The sequence below is a fragment of the Staurois parvus genome, unplaced genomic scaffold (assembly GCF_062004578.1).
Source record: "Staurois parvus isolate SC_StPar_1 unplaced genomic scaffold, SC_StPar_1.0 ptg000135l, whole genome shotgun sequence".
Lineage (NCBI taxonomy): Eukaryota > Metazoa > Chordata > Amphibia > Anura > Ranidae > Staurois > Staurois parvus.
The window spans coordinates 5,149,728-5,156,724 of record NW_028317931.1 but is presented as its reverse complement, the minus strand read 5'-3'; positions in this window follow the sequence as shown (position 1 = coordinate 5,156,724).

The following is a 6,997-nucleotide window of genomic DNA, read 5'->3' as shown; positions in this document are numbered from 1 at the left end:
AGGTCCCATTGAAATTTAAATCAATGGGAGTTGAATTTGTAGAATCAAAAATGCCGATGTTCTGGGTTAATAGGCAAGGGGTTGTAAAAAATAACACAGGAAGGGGGGTGGGGACATTGCCCTGAATAACATGTACCAGTGCAAAAATGTTCTTTAGAAACTTGCATTTGGACGGGAGCATTGATTTTTAAAGCACTGATAATTACAAAGGAAAATGGTTTTCAATTGCCAGAAAATTTTACTTTCCTTCTGGCTTCTATTAAAAAACAATGGCACACAGACCCCTCCAAGGGTCTCCCAAAATATTTTGGGGAACGTAGGTGGGGTCTGTGAGCCATTTTTTTTATCTTTAAAAAGAAGCCAGCAATGAAAGACAAATACTGGCAATGTAAACTGTATCAGTCACTTTTGCTGTAACATACCCAACAGAAAGAATGAAAAAAAAAATAATTTGCATGGAGTTCCCCCCATAATGCCTACCAGGCCCTTTAAGTATGGTATGGAATTTAGGGGGTACCTCATGCAAAAAAAAAAAAACACATGAGTTTCTCCTAAAAATCCATACCAGACCCTTACCTGAGCATGCAGTTACCTCTATGTGAATGAGCAAGGGGTATGTAGTACCCTCACTCATTCATACAAAATAGACACCCAAATGTCTGACAAGTTCTTTATATTAAAAATTCCCATAAAATTTCCCCTGTTTTACACCTGTTGCCAGTCATGATGTCCACCACCCACTGACTCACTTAAATTAAGGTGTAACTAAAGGGAAAAATTTAGATGGTATAAAGATCCAGTTGTTCCTCACCGTATTTTTCTTCAGGTCTCAGAGATGTGTTGATGGTGTAACCACACTAGGGGTACATACCTTCATATGGTGAGACTGTTGCAAAATCCAACCGTTTTGCATGAAAATTTTTAATGTTTACAACAACATACAGTGGGGCAAAAAAGTATTTAGTCAGCCACCAATTGTGCAAGTTCTCCCACTTAAATAGATGAGAGAGGCCTGTAATTGGCATCATAGGTATTGGCATCATCAGTCTTCCCAGCCTGGTGCAGGTCTACAATTTTGTTTCTGGTGTCCTTCGACAGCTCTTTGGTCTTCACCATAGTGGAGTTTGGAGTGTGATTGTTTGAGGTTGTGGACAGGTGTCTTTTATACTGATAACAAGTTCAAACAGGTGCCATTGATACAGGTAATGAGTGCAGGACAGAGGAGCCTCTTAAAGAAGAAGGTACAGGTCTGTGAGAGCCAGAAATCTTGCTTGTTTGTAGGTGACCAAATACCTATTTTCCACCATAATTTGCAAATAAATTCTTTCCAAATCAGCCAATGTGATTGTCTGGATTTTCTTTCTCATTTTGTCTCTCATAGTTGAGGTCTACCTATGATGCCAATTACAGGCCTCTCTCATCTTTTTAAGTGGGAGAACTTGCACAATTGGTGGCTGACTAAATACTTTTTTGCCCCACTGTATATGGTGAGTCATTTTCCCCTGCTCCTGATATTGCTTTGTAATCCCTTTTACCAGGGTCCATATGTAAACAAAAAAAAAGCTTGCTTCTTTTTTTGTCAACTGATACCCTCTTTGTAGAGATCCCCTGACACATGAGAATGGAAGAACTTTTAGCTCAAGACTCTGAGACCTCGGAACAGTTTTTTGCTCTTTGGAAGATATGGATGGTCTATTCTTCTTCTGCTACTTTTACCAGATATATTTGTGAAAAAAATTGAGAGACAGCTTTTCTTTTCTTTTCTTTTCTTTGCTCTTTATTATACTTTAATAGTCACATTTGCGGACATCATTCCCTGAGATCCTTCAAATACCCCTTTAGTCTCTTCCTCTTTTCTTTGTCTGCCTATTTCTCTTGTTTTTCCCCTTTTTTTTCTTTTTTCCTTTTTCTTTTTCCTTTCCCACTTATTTCCTACTTATATCTCTTTTTCTTTGCTTTTATGTGATACTATCAATGGATGGAGACTTCGACGGGCATCCACCGTTGCTTGGCTCTTTAATGGCCATAATACGGCCATGGTAGCTAGATTTATAGCTATATCTTATTTGAGACATGATCAAGACATCTGTAACTAACCTATGTTAGGGGGGGGACTTTTTTTTTTTTTTTTGGACAGAGTGGAGGTGGATTAGAACTCTGTTAAGTTTATATTGCAGTCTGTGCCCCCGTTAGGGAGATTCAGCCTCTCTATTTGCTCTGTTTACCATTATCATCAAATTGAAAGTAAAATAAACACCAAATTTAGAGCTGTCCCCAGAAATGTAAGAGAGACAAATTTCCCAATGGGAACACTAGTTCTGGTGACCTGGGAGTCCCCATGGAATTCCCTTAAAGTGCAGGGATTTTCTCTTACCTCCTGTTTTGGCTATGAGACAGGACGTGAAAGGAAATCTCTCTATTGGGACACAGATGGCAAAAAATAAACTTACAGGGGTTATAACTCTTCCTTACTCTATTCAAAAGGGAAAAAAAAAGTTTTGCCTATAGTTCTACTTCAACTGGTTCCTGCCCGGCCTATGGCCAAATGGCAGATGGCAAAAACACTCACCTTTCCGGGTGGACGCCATAGGGTGTCCTTTCGCACGTGCCCAGTTTGCGCGCCTGCAGAGCCACGTGGCAGCGCAATCTGTCACCGTCCGTGTACCTCGGACACGGCCGATGACAGATCTGAGTACTGGCCCCGTTGCCGATACCATGTGACCTGCTGTGACCAATCACAGCAGGTCACATGACAGTTGTATACAATGGATGGTTTCATTCATGCCATCCATTGTATACTAGTGTGCCTAGCTGTAAATGGTCACAGCGATCACATGCACAAGCTGGGCCAATCACAGCCCAGCTGTGTCATGTGATTAGCCATGGCCAAATCACAGCTAAGCACAAAAAAAAAAAAAAAACCCTGAATGAATCGATGTCATTCAGGTAAATGCTTGCTTATAGCAAAGTAATTCTTTGCTATAAGCAAATTGTGTAAAAAAAAAAATACTGATCACCTCCCCAAAGTAGTACACTGTTACTATGGTAACATTGTACTACTTTGGTCAGAGTGAAATATGAAAAAAAATCTTAAAAAAAAGAAAAAAAATGTAATAAAAAATTAAAAATAATAAAAAAATTATATTTTTTTTTTTTTTCATACTGTCACCAGTCAGTGTCCCTGATCACTGCCATGCCAGTTATATGATGATGCTGTACTGCACTGGTGACAGTACGTAAAATTTTTTCATTTTCCGAAAAATTATGACAAAAAAAATACAACTTCAAAAAACTCGCCATGTCTCTTATGAAGTACATCGGACAGTCTACTTTGCAAAAAGGGGTCATTTGGGGGATATCTGTACTGTTCTGACATTATTGGACCTCAAGAAATTAGATTGGCTGTCAGTACTTCAGGATTGATCAATATTTAGATACATCCCATAGTTTGTGAACTCTATACTTTTCCTACAAACTAAAAAATACATCCTAATTTGGGTTATTTTCACCAAAGACATGTAGCAGAATACATCTCAGCCTAAATTTATGAAGAACAATTATTTATTTGTAAACTTTTATAACAGAAACAAAGAAAAACGTGTTTTTTTTTCAAAATTTTCAGTCTTTTTTTGTTAATTTTGCAAAAAATTAAAACCCCAGTGGTGATTAAATACCACCAAAAGAAAGCTCTAGTTGTGTGAAGAAAATGATAAAATTTTAGTTTGGGTACAATGTTGTATGACATTGTCATTCAAAGTGTGAGAGCGCTGAAACCTGAAAAATGGCCTGGGCAGGAAGGTGTAAAAGTGCCCTGTATGGAAGCGGTTAAAAATTCACACACGACCAATCCGAGTGATACTGATCGCCAAATAACAACTCCTAGAGCTGTCTTTAGCTATAGCTATATAAGGAAAGGGGCAGGGATAGTAGTAACATGACCAGAGGCGGACTGATAACTCATGGGGCCCCCGGGCAATAGGGAATCATGGGGCCCCTGTGTCCTTGCCCAAACTCAAAATAGCCTATGAAAAAGGTACCAGGGGCATCTCATGGGGCCCCCTACTGACCCCAGGCCCTCGGGCAGTGCCCGAGTTTCCAAATGGTCAGTCCGCCCTTGGACATGACTGGCCTTATACTGTATGTCATTGCTACAATAAACCTAAAGTGTGGGCTCACTTGCATTACTGAATACCAAACACACTTTTCACAAACCATGAACCATAATCCACAAGTATCACAATTTTAATGATGTAACACATGTATCCAAAAACATATTGAAAACCAAGGGTAAAATATCTCAAATCACAGATGTATCTCCCATCTAGAATCCATTATCACTCAGAGAATTGCACAGTTTGTGAGGAACATACGAATAACAACTAGAGCTATGTATCTGGATATATATATATACAGTATATATATATATATATCACCACAAGGTAGAAATAATTGGCGGTGCAGCATTGGTCATCCAATCTACAACATATAAAAGGAATAAACCGCCTAGAGACAAAGAACTACACACATTATGGGCCATGCAAAAATAATAAACCATAAACAGTCAATAGAAGACTAAGCAAGGATCCACAGAGGTAGCTTCAACAACTACCATTGCTCTGTCTTACTGGACAGTTTATCAGGGCTTAGTCAGTGTCAGGGAAATACAGGTCCCATTGACAAAGTAAACTAACTTAGAGATGGTCACAGAAGATGCCTTTTTGTTTAATAATAGATATCTTGTATCATATCTCTTATATAGGCCCTTTACTTTTAAAATTTTAAAATTTGGCACTCAATATCAAAAAGTGCAACACAACTAAAATGTGTATATAACTAAATAAAGATGTACAAAAAATATGAAAATCAATAAAATTAACAAACGCATGAACTATAAATAAGTCACTGATCTTGTGCTGAAACACGTCAGAAGGCGGGGCCACGTGACATCATCACGCCCGGAAGTATGAATTCACCCATCTTCGACACTACTCCAGGGATATGCATCCTTAAGGGGGCAATATACTGTTGGAATTGAATTTTAAACTAGCATTTTATCTGCTGCACTGGATGTTACAAGTACACTGTTCTTCTGAGTGCTTTTAATCTCTTTTCAGAATTTTTTGCACACTTGTAAAAAATCATTTTAGGCCCGAAGACTACACAAAAACCCCAAACATTATATATTTTCTAAAAGCAGACACCCTAGAAAATAAAATAGTGATAGTTCCAATTTTTTATGTCACACGATATTACCGCAAAGGTCTAGGAAATGCTTATTTTCAGTTAAAAGAAAACTCACTAAAATGAATTAAATAAAGTAAGGGCAAACATACGCAATAAATTACCCACATTTTTTGTAAAATATAAAAGACAAGGTTAGGCTGAGTAAATAGATACCCAACATGTCAAACTTTAAATTTGCGTGTGCCTGTGAAATAGTGACAAACTTCAATATCCTATATTTTCTATAGGCGACACTTCCAAAGCCAATATAGGTCATCAGTTTAGTGTTACAGAGGAGATCTGCTGCTAGAATTATTGCTCTCACTCCATGTGTCACGATATGTAACCTGCATATCGCAATCAACCTTTTAAAGCATAGGCGCCTCCAAGGCCTGCATTTACATTCGTAAGTGCGTATATATGGGGGGTGGGGGATGTTATGTGCTTGGGTGTAACTTTATTTTTTTCATCACATAGGGGACACTAAGTCCCCTATGTGATGATTTTTAGATGACAGGTTCTCTTTAGGAAGCTTCCTGAGGACGCCACATGGCGAAACATGTAGACGCTGCTTATGGTTGTTATATCCAGCCAAATCCCTACATCATTTCCAGTTTCCGGTATTTTGAACGCATGCCGAGGTCCAGGGAGTGGAATGGCAGTGCACAGACGCTAAGTGTAATGGTGCCGTGATATTGGACACCACGTTTTGTAAGTGTAAAATGTTTAATACTTTTTATTGCCAGGTCTTCATTAAATACTGCACAATGAAAGATTCTGTCTTTGTGGTCCTTGGGTGACATTGATGGGGAGACATCTGGTACATCGGACAAGTGATGCTTGGAGGAAAAGTGAGGAACGGCAGTTGAGGAGCATCTGGGGCAAAGAGCACCGTATGACCTTTTCTTTTAAATAAGAGGGTCATGGATCTTTGGTGAGTGCATTATGGTGACACAGGAGGTGAAGCACTTTGGGAAGATTCGGTGGCACAGAAACAGTATTTCCATATTGGTGTTGGACTGCATGAAGCACTATTTATTATTTATGTTATTTTGGTTCATGGCATTTGGAGATTGAGTGAGGGGTGTCTATGGGAAGTGTAAGCATCCACTTATAGTTTCCCCTCCACATCTAGGAGCACCACTAGGTGCTCTTAAAGCGGCAGCTATACAAATATTGCAACGCACCTATATGGTGCAGGTGTACATAGGGTTTCACTATATTTGTATTTCACTTTTGGTAATATGTGAATGGTATTATGGTTCTGCGCAGGCAGTAATTTAACTTGGAAGAAAGGCACCATATCTCTTTTATTTTCTTTTTTCTTTTTATTTGGTTTTATTTAGTTCATGGTATTTGGAGAGTGTAAGCGCTCACTTATAGTTTCACTTTCAGATACAGTCAGGAGAGGACTGACAACTCATGGGACCCCGGGCAATAGGGGATCATGGGGCCCCTGTGTCCTTGCCCACACTCAAAGCACACCCAAAACAGCCTATAAAAAGGTACCAGGGGCATTTCATGGGGCCTCCTACTGACCCCAGGCCCTCGGGCAGTGCCCAAGTACTCTAATGGTCAGTCCGCCCCTGGATACAGTGTAGTTCTGCTTTAAGCATGCAGCAGAAAAACATACACAATGTAATCACTAACAGTTATTTCATTTCTTTTTATTTCCAGCATGAGTTTATTCGATTTCCAACAAAATGAACCCATGATCCATAAATTCGCACATTCACTTCCTCATAACTATCATTCATCTCAGCTCTGTCCTTCC